Consider the following 16,164-nt stretch of genomic DNA (forward strand, 5'->3'; position numbering starts at 1 on the left):
TAGCTGGAGCTGGCCCATCAGATGGCAATGTTGGCCAAACAACCTCCAGAAAAGCCCAGGAAAAGTGCATCTTGATGCTTCTTCCGGTCTCTTCAACTTTCCACTGTCCTCTTGCCTAAGTAGGCACTGATCCTGAGCCTTTGAGAATTGCAGTCACACTGTTTGATAGATATGATTGTCCCAGCTTGGAATTCATGCATGTGGAAACCTACACCCAACTTGCCTACTGGTAAAGTAAAAGGGGATATTTTGGAGTCAGGCAGCCTTCACATCAAGGCATCCTGAAATACCCTGGTTTTTTCTCCATGCCACAGCAGGAGCCATCTTGTCAGTCATGGACCAGCTGAGCTAAGCCCATGGATTCAGCAGACACAAAGGCAGACAGAGAGCAGAGGACAGCTTGGGAGATGATAGACCACTCTAAGGGATAAAGATGGCGGAAATGATCCAGCCATGTTTCCACAAGCAGTCCCTCGGTTGGGGAAGCAGTCCTAAGGGGAGGGTGTGCAAGGCTGCACTTGCCCGCCCCCCTGTGGTCAGCATGGGGCTGTGTGACCCGTTCTAGCCAATAAGCTGTGAGCAGAAGTGACAGGTGCCACTCCAAGGCTGGAGCATTTAATCGCCAGGGTGAGACAGGTTGGTTTCCCCAGAATAGGGGCTGAGATGGAAATCTGGGCAGGTGACTTGCTCAGGAGTGTCCTCAGGAACAACAACTGCAAAAGGAAGGAAAACAAGATCGGCAGGGGGGATTGCAGTGGCCTTCGATGCCTCAGCCAGTCCCAGGGGAACTCTGAGGCTAGGGAGGCCTTCCACTGAGAGACGACCCTAAGAGAGTCGGGGGCTGTGTCTTTGTGCTCCAGTGGGTCCGTTGTTGGCTGTTCCCCAAGAACAGAATAACCTTAGGTGAGAGAGCTTGGTTCGGCCAAGGGCAATCTTCCAGTCTGACCTCAGCTTCATCATCTACATAGAAAATGAATGTGTTGACCCACAACAGGTAACCGGAGGCTGATTCCCAGGTTGCAGATGACCACATGCACCTGATGATACCAGTGAAGGTAGATGCAGATTTGTGAGAATCTGCTGACTCCATCTCCAGCCAGGACCTGTCAGGCATTCACGAAGGTCCTGGGCTTTTGTCCTGAGTTGTTCTACCAGCAGGCAGAGTGGCTCCAGCCAACCACACCTGATTCCAAGTGAGCATGCCCAAAGGGCCACTCCCATCCCTTCATATTTCAGTCCCCACAGCTTGTATTTTAAGGGTCAAGAGGAGTTAACTTCAAGAGTCTTCTTTGGCCTTAAGGCTCACCGTTAGAAACCCATGAAGGCTAGGAAGGTGGAAAAGATTTGTCTGCAAAATGAGACCTGGATTGGGAACTCCAGATTCCACTTACATTGGGCAAGTTGCTTTTACTCCCCCAGGCTCAGTTTATTCATCAATAAAATGGGAATGATAATATAACAGCACTCCAAGGATTGCTGTAAAAGTGGATGCTACCTTTCCCCTCAATCCCCTACTCCCCTCTACTCTCAGAGAACATACATTTAACCAAACACAGGATGTCAGGTTTTGTCCAACAAAGACAGGAGAAAACTCATTTCACTCCGGTGGTAAAAGGTCTCTGAAGAAGAAATTCATTTTTGTTGGTTTTGCATTGTTTTCCCTTCAACTCCCTAATGGGATTCTTTTGGCCGACGGATGCACTGATGGCAGCAAGTGAGCACTGAAGCTGGAAACCACCCCCTCATAACCCCTGCTTTACCTCCCCCTAGGCCAGCACCCCCCTCCAAGAAGCCCAGGCTTTGTGTCCAAATGCAGACCCCCGAACCTGGGGTCTGATGAAATAATCCAACATCCAGGAGCTGTATCCTGAGAAGCCAGGGATTAAAATTCTTGTCTCTCCTTGACTGACATGGATGAAGGCATCATTTCTGGCTGTATGAAAGAGGCCGTGTGTGTGTGTGTGTGTGTGTGTGTGTGTGTGTGTGTGTGTGTGAGCGCACTGGCTGGGTATTATGTGTACAAGCACATGGACGTGGGTGTATGGCAAGGGGGTAACTGCTGTATCTTCCAGAAGAGACGCTTTACTCAAGTTTGGGTACCCTCTGAATATGCTGCTGTAATGAGGCATTTGCACAGAACAAGGATAAACCAGATAGATGCCCTTATATGACACAACAGTTATCGGCTATGCCAGGAGCCCTGATAATTAAGATATATTTGGACAGAAAGGAGGGAAGCCCACACTGCACAGCATAACAATAGTGTAAGGCTGAAGCTACATCCCTCCCAATGGGATCGCCCGCTAAAACCACTAAAGATTATGACAATACACCATCCCACGATACCTGGTCACCCAAAGTAGTGTCCGGGATTGTTCTTGAGCCATGAACTTGTTTTATGTTTCTTCATGGCCCTTTGTGTTGCTTATTATTATACCGTAAGTGGTCACTTTGCTCAGTTCTTCACTCCAACCTGCATCTACACCTTTCACCCCTGGGTTTCGCCACATGAATTTGATGTGGCCAATGGAATGAGGCAGAAGTGACGATGTGCCGCTTATAAACCCAGGCCCCAAGAGGCCCTGTGTGTTTCAGCTTGCCGTCACTAGGAACATTCAAAGGAAATGCCTTCAGAGGAACATTCATGGGTTATCTCATTGGTTGTAGGAGAGAAATGACCTCCAAAAACCCAGAGGTGCCTGGCAGAGCCCCACCTAGGTCATTTAACCTATAGGTATGTGAAGTAAAAACAAATAATTGCTCTAAATTTGGAGGTGATTAGTTATATAGCAAAACCTAACCAATAATTACATTTGTTTGTTGTCTATCTCTCTGAAATGCAGGTAAGTCTGTCTTTTTGCTTCTGTATGCTCAGCTTCTAGAACACTGGTTTACAGTAGGTGCCCAAATGACTTTTGCTGAGAAGATAAATTAAGTGGCTTCTGAACTAAACAATGTGTGATGCTGATGGGAAACCCACCCCCTACATATACTTCCCTACCAGAAATACTTCCTGATGTTGACAGTTCAATCCTTCCTTGCAGAAAGTATCCTATAACTTTGACAGTCTCCACTCCCATGTGGCCATCCAATTCATCCTACAACAAGGCAAGGTCTTCTTACAATAGTCTAGACCAGGATTAGGCAAAGTAAGGAACATTCCACAGAGGCTATAGTGTGAGCATGTAGGTGCTTAGAGATCTTTGGTGAAGAATCTTCAGTTAGAAGGTGTGACTCCTTCTGACTTTTCCTCAAAGGATGAAGAGCCCAGATAACTAAGAATAAGACAGAAAACACTCCTTTAGCTTTTGGGGTACTGTATTAATACAGTGTCCTCCGTGAATATAATTAATACCATCATGACTTCCACTCTCGCACAGAAATAAAGTCAGGAATGACTTTAGACCATCTCACTTCGATGGTTTCCCTGTATTTAGGACTTCAATCCCTCCTTAGTAGCAAAATTGGGCCTTCAGACACCAGATTTATCCTTTGAACTAGTAGCCATTAAAACCCCCCTCTAGGTGTCTCCCTTACCCAAAATTAGTGACTGGGGTTATTTCTACACTGAGAATCCTCTCCACATCACTTTGGTAGAGCAGTGGTTTTCAAAGTGTCCCCCTGGACCAGGAGTGTCAGCACACTTGGGGACTTGTTAAAACTGAACATTCTCAGGTCTCCTCCCAGACCTACTGATTTAGAAACTCAGGGGTGAGGTCTAGCAACCTGTGTTGTAAAACTCTTTATTTGCATAGTTTGAGAACCACTACTCTAGAGAATTCTCCACTACTCACTTACATATGTTCATTCATTCATTCAAGAAACATTCAGAAAGTGCCTATGGCATATTAGCCACTGAGCTAGGCAACAGAGAAATGAAAACGCATGGTTTGTGTCCTTCAGAAAATATGACTCATGGGAAGAAAGACATCATTCTATTACAGTCTGTTACAGGAGCTGCTGGGAGTCAAGGGAACCAGAGCTATGGGGGATCAGGATGTGTTTAGAAAGAGGCAAGGGGTCCACTGTGATTGGTTTCCATTGTATGTCAAAAACCATCATGGATCTTTACTTGAAAGAAGTTGTACTTTTTGTATCTGTTGATGAGAAACTAAATATAAATAGTAGCAACAAGGTACCTGAAATTCAACACCTCCTTCTAACTGAATTTGAAGTTTATTATTTATAATCCCATCTAGGCCAAGTTGCAAATGGCAGTGTCTGTGTGTGTGTGTGTGTGTGTGTGTGTGTGCACATGTGCACGTGCAGGCAGGTGAAGGGACATTATTTATAACTGACAGATAATGCTTGGTGTGCTTTTACTTTTCTTTTTTCAATTTTTTTTCAATGCTTATTTATTTATTTTGACAGACAGAGGGGAGAGAGAGAGAGAGAGAGTGAACGAGAGTGGGGGAGGCACAGAAAGAGGGGGAGAGAAAGAGTCCTAAGTAGGCACTGACAGCATGGAGCCTAACGCAGGGCTTATCTCATGAAGCGTGAGATTGTGACCTGAACCCAGTTGGACACTCAACTGACTGAACCACCCAGGTGCCCCTTGGTGTGCTTTTAGTAAGATCTCTTACAATGACACCATGTCACCAACACCCAATTCCTGCCTGTCTGTAATCCCAACCAGGGAAGGCTGGAAATAGGACAAAGGGGAAATAAGGAAGTTAAGATACATGGAGGAGGGACTAGGGACCCTGGAAAGCAGAAGACAATTCTGGGCAGTTTGGGGGCCCAGATTAGGATCACCTTAAATGTCAACATCCAGAGGTTGAGCTTTATCCTACAGACAAAGGAGAATCGTGCAAACTATTCAAACCGGGAAGGGTCAATGTCTGGTTTACATTTTAGGAAGCTCATTCTGGCTACATTGGAGGATGGATTACATTGAGGGCCATACCTAAGGAAGAGAGACTTCTTGGAAGACTACTCCACAAACCATAGAGAATATAACCAGAGCAGGAACTCTTTTTCTCAGATTTCTAACCAGTGAGTGATGAGGTATATTTCGTGGCAATCTCTCCTGTCGCCTACCAGTGTCTGGCACATGAGTTTGTACATCTTATAATAAATAGATGAAGGAAACATGCTGATTAAAGTACAAGAGAGTAACTTTGAGTTCAAATTATTCAGCCCTCCCTGCATCTAATCCTTACCTCACTGATGGTGGAGTGAACTTCCTCACCTTTGACTTTGGGCTTCACCACGTGGCTTGTTTTGGCTAACAGAATGCAGTGAGGGCAACAGCAGACAGTTCTGAGCCTAGGTCTTACAGCGTCTCACGTGTTTCTGTTTTACAGCTCTGACATCTCCATGAAAACAACATGTCTTCTCTGTGGTATAAGGTGGATGAGAAATGTGAAGCTGAGCCACCCCCACCCATCCACAGATCTGCAGTGAGAAGCAGAGTCTAGCCTAGATTAGCCAAACCCCAATCAACCCACGGCTCCAAAGGAACTAATGCTTGGTGTTGTGCTACTGATATTGTTGTGGTTGTTTGTTATCCAGAAATAGCTGACTGATACATAAATGAACTCCCTTCTTAGGACTATGTATAGCTCAGGGAATCAGCTGGAAGCTGAATATGTAAATCTAGCATAGACATTTACATGGGCATGACTGATGTTTAATGTTGACCACAAATCCAAGCCCTTAATAATTACTCAACTCACCAAACAGTCCTCTCCTTACACCTACCTAATCCAAGCCGGCTGGCTCCTTGCAAATGCCTAGGTTCCTTTTAGAATATTTATTGCAAAGTTACTGAATCTTGCTCTGGTTGTTTTTCTTATGCTAGCATAATTGTGAGGCCATCACTTAACAATTACTTGGGAAAATTTATTTACAATGCAAGGCAGATCCGTGAATGTTTGTAGTGGATAAATTTATTTACAATGTAATCCAAATCTGCCAATGCCTCTAGTAGATAAAATTGTCCTGCTCTTATGAAAAGCAACCCACCCAGTTAATAGTTTCCATGGTCTTCTATGAATAGTCCAAGGTCGGGCCACCATAATGAGTTTGGGAAAGTTAATCTGTGGAAGCAAGTTAAGCACAGAAAACTACATTTTAATGATTCTGAATGTGTGACAGCTGCCAGAATTTAACCAAATGAGAGCCAGAGAAGACAAATCCAAGACTCTTTTGTTTCTTGAGCTCAGCATTTATGGGATTAAGATGGCAAGTGTGTAGTTTCCAGGAGGTCAGGAGGATGTCTGTCTTTCTCCCCCTTGGATCCCACTTGCTCACACACTGCCTGGCACCAAGGAGAAATTCTATAGATAGGAGTGGGATGCATCAGGTACATAGGAGAGGTCCAGCTTAGCCCTGCACACCTGGTGTCTGTCATACTTACATTCACTGTAGCAAGACAAACTATCCAACAATATACCTCTAGTATCGACATCCATCTCCTAGAGCAGTGAAGTGTTATCCTGCTAAGTGTCTCTGTTCAGTCCCAACACTCCACATGAGAATGTTAAGTGTCTACACTGCCCCTGTTTCTACTGTATAAAACTCAAAAGCAAGTATGTCTTGAATCATAAAATTATCTCCTGGAACATGACAGAAAAGGGAAATTCGCCACAGCTCATGAGAACTTGCAAAGCTATCTCCTGCCTACCTCTCCAGATTCATTCCATCTCTGCTCTCCTCCTCACTCTCTGTGTCAAGCTCTTCTCTACCCAGGGCCTTTGCACATTCTACTCACTCTGTCTGGAATGCTCTTTCCTCCACTTCCCTACCATTCTCATCCCCCTGGAATCTGTTCGTATGTCAGCTCTTCAGAAGAAGAGCAGCCCTCACCAGCTCATCCTTCATTAGCTCATTTCCTGACTTCTTTCCTTCATGGTATTTTCTATCACCTGTCCCTATTTTATTTATTGTTTGCTTCTTTCTATGTTCATTTCTCTCACTAGAATAGGAGTTTCATGATGGTAGCTAAATATCTGTTTATTGGTCATCATACTCTAGGACCTAGAACCATGCCTGACCCATGACAGGCACTCGATATTCAATTTCTTTTTTTTTTTTTTTTTTTAAGAAATGAATGAACAGATGATCTTATGGCCAATGAAGGTAGAGGACTGGTGGCTCTCTAGATGCATTAATCTCGATAAAAATATCAAGTAGTAATCTGATGGTTAACAATGACAAGACACTGCCAGGGAGCCACTGTACAAAAATATGGCCAAGATTAAGTGTGCACGCTTAACACCTTGTGTTGTATAAAACAAGACAAAGGGCCCTGGGGCCCTGTGGGTGAGCCACCTAAACTACAGTCTATACTCCTTGCCAAGACCAAGCTCGTATGGGCTATGGGGCATGCTCTGGGTGAACTAAAGACTCAGTTCTCCCAAGATGAATCAAGAGAGGCTGCGGTGAGACAGGGCACACCTGAGCAAGATGAGGTAGAATATTTTCAACATATTTTCTCTTACTTGACACATCAGGAATTCATCTAAAGCCTTTTCAAACTGCCAGGTTCTTGTCCTCGTAATGAATCTATTGATTTACTTTTTGTCCCCAGGAGACTCTGAAGACCACAGAATGTCAAGAGAGAGGACAAAGAATTCTTGTTGCTTGTCACAGAGCCTTATGGGTAAAGAGACAGGTCTCAGCATATTCCCAAAAGATATTCATTACCCCGTTAGTATTCTTTGAGGGCTAAATGGTTACTTATTTCTGGACTTACCTCCTTTATTTCTCTCAGCTAACATGACTTCCATACCCATAAACTGTCCCTCTCTTAACAAAGAAAATAGAGTAGGACAACTATTTCTTCATTCATTCATTCAGCAATTATTTTGATAACAAGCAGCAAGATACAGTTTAAAAAAAAAAAAACCTGTTTTTCTGGAATCAAGCTAGGTAATTCTAGATTGCCAGTCTCCTCTAACTTTCTAGTCTGACTACCATATTGTTTCCAGAACAATTTTTAATTCAAGCAATAAGTATCAAGTATCTACTATGATGTAGGCATTATTTTACTCAGTAGTGAATAATGGCAAGTTTGTGTCTTGTCTTTGTTCCTGTATCTGTTCCTATCTATCTACCTATCTATCTATCTACACACACACACACACACACACACACACACACACACACACACACACTTCAGTGGTTCCCCATTGCCTCTAAGCTAAAGTCTAAATCCCTAACTTGGCATTCAATGCCATACATAAAGATTCTACACAGCTGCTCTGCTTTATCTTCCCCACCAAAGCTCAGATACCATGATACAGAACATTCTACCACGCACCCCACCTCATGTAAGGCTACTTCATTCCATAGAACCTTTGCACATGTTGATATCCTGGATTTCTCTCCTGCAGGCCTAGGTCCACTTGGTGAGCCATAGCTCATCATTAAGGATCAACCACCTCAAACACCACTTCATCCAGGAAGTTGCCCCAATCCACCTAGGCTGGGTTAACTGTACTTAGAACATGTTATTATTCACTTACTGGAACCCCTCAATGGACTACCAGCTCCTTGAGGTGAAGAACTGAGTCTTACTCTCATCTATATCCTTAATAATCCCAATGCCAAGTACACATTGGACTTCAAAATAATACCTATGCATTAATAAATAATCATATGAGCTGTGATGTTTTTTACATGCCAGGAACCTTTACAAGTTCTTCTCATTAGATCTTAGCCAGCTTGATATGAAATATGATTATCCCCTTTTACTGGTGACCAATGATAGGCAAACCTACCCTGGGGTGTAAGAGGAGAAAGCCAGCTCCAGGAGCCCAAGCACCTGAGTCCTAGGCCCTCTCCATGGCCTATTTGTGCCATGATGGAGAATGGATCAGTATTCTTGAAGCCTTGGTTTCCTTTCTTGTTAATAAACACAACCTTTGGAGTCAGAAAGCCTAGGCTTAAATTCCACTCTGCCACTTACTAGAACAGGCTTAGGCAAGCTATGTAACCCATCACCACTGAGCACCTGCCATCTGCCAAGCATGGAACTGCATTGGTGGGAATAATCACAGCAATAATAACTAACAGTAATTGAGAATTATTTCATTATTTTAAAATTTACTATTTTACTATTTATTTAAAATATGTTTTATGATTTAAATATTTATGATTATAATTAAGTAATAGCTAACTTCCATTGATAATAGTGATAACTCACTGGTTTAAACACTTTCATGTGTCCAATTGTTCAATATTAGTGACAATTTGAACAGAGTTAAATGAGTCATCTAAGGAATACAAGTAGTAGAGAAAGGGCTTGAATCCAGACCCCCTCCCCGATAGAACTTAAACTCCTGACCAGCTTGCCTTACTGTCTCTCTTTGTTTGTTAACAGAACAACAGACCTGCCCCTAACCTTGTAGAACTGTTCACTCCTCTCTTGAGTCTCAGATGCCCTTTCAGTAAAAAGTGCTGCTGATAGTTTCTACATCAGAGATTGCTGTACAAAATAAATGACTTGACTCATGTAAAATCCATACTGGCCTCTCTTATGAGCGTCTAACACTAATGATCCACAGATCCCTTCCCAGCCTCCTGTTCTATGTAATCAGAAGTCAAGAACCCCACATACCACCCAGCAGTTTAAGAAGGAGAAGAGAATGATCACTATGGTTTGGAATCAGCCCCTGGGTGGCAGAACTGGGTACCTTCACATTTTATGGGGCTGTTCACTGAACTAAAGTCTCCAAATAGTTCTACCTCAGTCAAGTCTCTCCCCTGTGAGACCGAGTGTATATGAACAGTGGTAGCCTGCCACAAGATGGTACAATTCTCGCTGATTCCAGAGAGCCACCACCAGGGGGCTATTGCCCTAGGGCCTGGACACATGGTTTCACTGCCCTCAATAGAAAGAGATTCAAAACACCAGATGGTATAGGCTTGGTTGGATCCCCCCATCTCTCAGTTACATGGGTCATGGATTCTTCACCATGGGCAGAAACTTCGGTCGGCACCCTGCTGTCTTTGGCGGGGGGGAGGGGGGGCGGGGGGGGAGGCAGTGCACCACACAAAACACTGGTGTCACTAACAAGTAACATAATAGGGCACATATGCTGGTTATCTTACAGATATTATGCTCCTCAATCCTCAGAAAGTAGATGTCACTATTACCATCATTAAATACCATCACAATTCTCATAGTATCTGAAAGGTTGGGTGGCCAACCCATTACCACTCAGAGCTAATCAAGAATACAATTAGAGTCCACAGGATAACAGCTTATTCATTCTTCCACTTTTCCATTCATTCACTCAATCATTAAAGAAGTATTGATTGTGCCCCTTTCCTGTGCCAAGCATTGTCCCAGGAAGTACAGACAGGAATACAGTAGTGAACAAAACAGACAAAAATCCTTGTTTCAGTGGAGGGGGGGAGCAGGGGGCAATAAAAAAAAACAAATAAAAATGTGAATAAGATGGTGACAAGTGTTCTGGTGAAACATGGGAAGGACCAGAAGAAGACTTAGGAAGTCTTAGAATTCCATAATTGCTAACATTTAGTTCATGATTATTCTTTGCTGGTCATCATTCTAAGCATTTTGCCTGTATGTACTCATTAAACCCTTCTAAGCATCATTCTAAGCATTTTGCCTGTATGTACTCATTAAACCCTTCCAGCCACCCTAGGCAGGAAGTCCTACTCATGGAAGAGACAGTGAGGCACAGAGAGGTCAGATGCCTTGCCCAGGCTTCTGCACCTAACAAGAGGCAGAGCCAGGACTTGACCCCTGAAGTTACTCCCTTACCCAACCAAGGTACGCAGCAGTCTCAGTACAGGATAGCTCAGCTGGTCTAGACTCATTTAGACACATATTTGGAAGGCCCCTTGTCTTGCTTCTGCTCCCTTCTTCCTCTGCCCCCCACGCCGTTCTTTCCTCTCAGGCTTCCAGCTCCATCCACTTCCTAGAGGCCCATCCTCCTCCCTGCCCCACGTCCAGGAGAGCTGCCCTGCCATTAGATCCTACCTCTAGGCCAAGGCCCCTGCAAACCAGGCAGTGTCTTCTCACAGCTCTTGACCTATCACACCACAACTGGATAGGGTTCTAGGCCAAAAGTCTCCTCCCTGATAGGGCTGAGCATGAGGTTGCATGAAGAGGGTTAAAAGGGCTGAGAGTTCCATCCTGCCACCATTTCCGTTTGTCAGATGAAAAAAAAATGACTCTAAAAATAACTAGAGGACCTGAGTTGGGATTTGAATTCAGGACTGTTTGACCCTGAAGCTCTTTTTTTTTTTTTTTAACATTTATTCATTTTTGAGAGTAAGAGAGACAGAGCGTGAGCAGGGGAGGGGCAGAGAGAGAGAGGGAGACACAGAATCTGAAGCAGGCTCCAGGCTCTGAGCTGTCAGCACAGGGCCCGATGCGAGGCTCAAACTCACGGACCGCGAGATCATAGCCTGAGCCGAAGCCACCCAGGAGCCCCCCTGAAGCTCTTAAAAATATTTTTTAACGTTCATTTATTTTTGAGAGAGAGAGAGAGAAAACATGCCAGTGGGGGAGGGTCAGAGAGAGAGGGAGACACAGAATCCAAAGCGAGCTCCAGTCTCTGAGCTGTCAGCACAGAGCCCCACAGGGGCTCAAACTCATGAACCGTGAGATCAGACCTGAGCCGAAGTTGGATGCTTAACAGACTGAGCCACCCAAGTGCCCCTACCCTGAAGCTCTTAACCACTGGACTTTGCCAGGCAGCAAATAGGTGTTTAAGTCAACACTGGCTTGAAGAATGAAGGACAGGTGGATTAGTGAACAAAAGGCTGAAAGAAATGGGCAGATGTGCACGGGCATGAAAGCCAAATAAACAATAAGGGTGGCACGTGCACAAAAGTGCAGTACGGACCAGCGCCGTCTGCTTGATAAGCAGCTTTGGAAATACTCAGGACCAAACAGTCTTCGCGAATATTGCTGTAAATACAAGCTTGCAATCTCGTAGCCAGGCAGACTTAGCCTTGTTTTTCAACTGCAGTTTTATAAGAGTCTCTTGCAGACTTTTTCCCTTTTATAGCCCAAGACAAGAGTGTTTAGGGGACATAATTGGGGGAAGGCACCTGGTCAAGCTGAGACCAGCACCTAGGGAGGGAAGAAGCGCCCTTGAGAGAAACAAATGCAGAGGTGCTGAGAAAGGGGATTGTACTGCTAATCCCTCACACTGTGACTTTACCAGCTTCTAATCGCCTAATAGCAGGGCACATAATTGGCAGAAAAGATTGCCCTGCCCTTTACACATATGTCTGCAATTACTTTTCAAACTGGGGTGATAAATGGTGTGATTGGTTTCCCTGTGCAGGCGCGGCTGCTCCTCGGAGACAGGGGGCCTTTCTCCGGGAGCTGTGGCTGGCGCTGTGGGTCACAAGCAGAACAACCCCCTGCGAATGCACATCTTCCAACACTGAGGAATGAATCCCCAGCCCCTTGCTAGGGTCTGACCTCATCTCCCACCTCCCTCCTCCACCCAGAATGCTTCACGCAGGCTTCGCTCCTGGGCTCCATCACCCCCCCCCCCCCGGCTTGCTCTTGTCCCAGTGCTTACACTTACTACCCTTTCTGCCCCCACCCTCTTGCGCTTTCTTCAGGTCTTGGCTCCCATGTCACCTCCTCAGAGAAGCTTTCCATGCACATCCTTACTCAAAATCTCGTTTACTCCCTAGGCTCAAGTCACACCTGTCATTCTCTGTTTAAATTTGTTTACACTGCATACCGTGGTATGATGCCATGTCTTCCTTGTGTCTATTTCCTAACTGGGAAGGAAACTCTGTGCAGGAGGTCTTGGTCCAGATCATCTCTTCTTCCTCAGTGCTCGGAAGGAATCCTGTGACCAATGAACACGCAACACGTGTCAGTGAAATGAGTGGTTTGCCACTTCCGCCATACTTGGGCGGATGATGGAGCCAACTCTGCAAACGCTTCCCACGCCACCTAATTGGATGTGTGCTTTATGCGCAGGACGGCCACCCAATGGGATGTGTGCTTTATGCACAGGATGGCGGGCCACCCAATGGGATGTGTGCTTTATGCGCAGGATGGAGGGCCACCCAAGGGGATGTGTGCTTTATGCGCAAGACAGAGGGCCACCCAATGGGATGTGTGCTTTATGCACACAACGGAAGGCCTCTGAGTGGAATCGGAAAGCAAGCATTCTTGAGACTCACAGGCCTGGGTGACATCCCACTTCTGTCATTTAGAAGCCTTGGGCCCCTGGCCCACTCTTGTACCGACCTGAGCCCCAGTTTCATCCTCAATAAATTGGGAATGGAAACAGCTCTCTCACACGATTGCTTCTTGAGTTAAATGAGGCAATGTTCGTACAACACCTCATCCTATACCTGGTGCATAAACAATTATAGCTATTCCATAAATAATACTAGATACTGGTGTTTCTGTTCACATGATGAGGAGAAAAGGGAAGGAAGTATGCAGAGTTGCCAAGAACCTGCTCCGTGCCTGGTAACCTGCTAATTTTGCCTGCATAAACGTATTCCCCCGAGCAATGTTCTGAAATAGGCATGACTGTCCAAGGTTTCTAGATGAGGAAACAGAGGAACCAAATGACCTGCCCCCCACCACCACCCTATTCCTAAGTGACAGATTCAGACCTCAAAGCCAGGTTCTCTGCTTTTTCATCACGTCAGGTTGCTTCTACTAAAAATGAAAACGGATCACAAAAAAACAAACAGAATATGGACACAAGAATAGTCTGAGACTCGGTTTAAATCTTACCAAGTCCTTCTACATGACAGTGCCCATGGAGAAGGACAGTCTTTGGGCAGGGTTGCCAGAAAAAACACAAGCTGCTCAGTTAAATTTGCATTTCAGATGAGCAACAGGTTAATTTTTTCTTTTGGTTTTCTTGTTTTGTTTCAAGTGGGACTTCGGCACTTGCAACCAAATCATTCCCCACTAGGGCCATACCTCTCTTGTGGTCCATTTTATTTTTTGTCCATGGGGACATAAAAATCACCCATATTTTTTGAGTTATTGGATGAAGGCATTATTTCCTTTTTAAAATTCCATAATTTCCTCAATTGGTTGCATTTTATTTTAAATTAAAAAACTATATGCTATCGAGAGGCCCATCTTATGGAAAGTATAACATGGTTTAATGTCTTGAAAATATCAGTAATTCTAAGTGTAATCAGCTGTGATGGTTACCCTCCAAGCAGTCTGCATACACCATCTGGATTGCACAGGTACGTACATGCGTGCTTTCGCTGAAGGAAAGTGAAAACCCACACCAGGCTGACTCTGTGGTGTGGATCTCCCAAGGCAAAGGCCAGCCTTCTCAGTGCCTGACAACTGTGGCCCCATCCTAGCCCGGTCAGTGGATTGCTCTGTATACCCCTGTAATAGGGAAACACTAACAGAGCCCTATTATTTCCAGAACTTTGAAAAATAAGTCCTGAGAATTCCAGATGGAGCAGAGAATTGCTCATCCCAGTCACAGAAGCTTAAGAGTTCCTCTAAAAATATCTGAGCAGCCATGTTTGAAACAACTGTCAAGTCCTTCTCACTTGGCCCCCAGCCCTCACCTGGGCCCCAGCCACTACAGCTCTGCCCAGCTCCTGATTCTTGTGGTCTGGCTTTTATTTCTGTCCTCATGCTGTTGACAGTGCACAGTCAACTGAACTTCACATCACATATTCCAAATTTGAAAAATCTCAACTAACAAGAGAACCAGAGTTGTTTTACTCCACTCAACCCACACCATGACCCCTTTACAGATCTTCAAAGTGTTACTCTCTTTGAAAAGCACTAGAACCCATTCAGACACCTACATGTTTCACTGGACAAATACAGTGACTTCTCTTAAAGATATGTTATCTATATGCTTCTCATAAAGCCTTTCTGAAGCCTTCTGACTTATGGGAAGGACCACATTCCTCTCCTCTGTTGAGCATCATGAGGCTTCATCCTCCCCAACAAATGTTACAAGCTACTTCCTGTCCTGTCAACCACAAGGCAGTGTCCACATGGGTCTTTGGATCTATATGTCGATATTTAAGCCTATAACTTAATGTACCAAGGATCTGTTGTGTGATAGTCCCAGATCTCTAAGTGGTGAGTACCTCCTTCTTTTTCTACAATGCAGTGCTCATAAACAACAAAGTTTTGCTAAAAGAAAAGAGAAGAAAGAAAGAAAAAAGAAAGAAGAAAGAAATTGAAGGAAGGAAAGAAAAAGAAAGAAAGAAAGAAAGAAAGAAAGAAAGAAAGAAAGAAAGAAAAGAGGAAGGGAAGAAAAGGAAAGAAAGAGAGAAGAAGGAAAGGAGGGAGGAAGAGAGGAAGGAAGGAAGGAAGGAAGGAAGGAAGGAAGGAAGGAAGGAAGGAAGGAAGGAAGGAAAGAAAATCAGTATTTTTTGCAAAAACTTGTACTTCATAATTAGAAATTAAAATTGCCTTCTCTAGCTTTGACCTTCACCTCTCTCTGACCCCAAGCTTGTACCCACTGTATTATTTACCTATCACTGCTCCAAAACTCAGTAGCTTCAACCAACAGCAAACATTTATTATTATGCACAGCTTCTATCAGTCAGGAATTCTGGAGCAGCTTAGCTGGGCAAGTCTGACTTGAAGATCTCTATTGGGGACCAGAGATGGATCAGGACTACAGTCTTCTAAGGCATGACTAGGGTTGGAGAATCTTCTTTCAAAGTGGCTCCTTCATGTGCCTGGCAAATTGGTGCTGACTTTGGCTGGGCACCCAGTACTTCCTCACCTGGGCCTCTTCACAGGGCTGCTTGGGCTTCCTTAGGTCATGGTGACTGACATTTACCATCTGACCCTTTCCTTGCCTCTCTGCTCTGGTCACCATAGCACCAATCCCATTTTAGTCTCTGGATGCCCCTACAAAGGATGCGTCCACCTGGCTGGACCTTTATCCAGCATGCCTGTTTAAGCTGCCAACATTTTAAATTTCTAAATATCATTATTTACTAGAGTAAATCTCTTAAAATGATGATAGATAGATGATAGATAGATAGATAGATAGATAGATAGATAGATAGATAGAAGAATCATTGAAAGCCATATTGGCATCAGCTTATGAGAAAAAAGATAGGACTGCATTGGTTGACCATAAGCTCAGATGGTCTGAAGTTAAACATGATTTACAAAAACAGACCAAAGAATAGCCACTGCAATTCTAGACTATATTAATAGATGCAGAATATGTTTTCAAAGAA

Source organism: Acinonyx jubatus, chromosome E2, assembly GCF_027475565.1.
Source record: "Acinonyx jubatus isolate Ajub_Pintada_27869175 chromosome E2, VMU_Ajub_asm_v1.0, whole genome shotgun sequence".
Classification (NCBI taxonomy): domain Eukaryota; kingdom Metazoa; phylum Chordata; class Mammalia; order Carnivora; family Felidae; genus Acinonyx; species Acinonyx jubatus.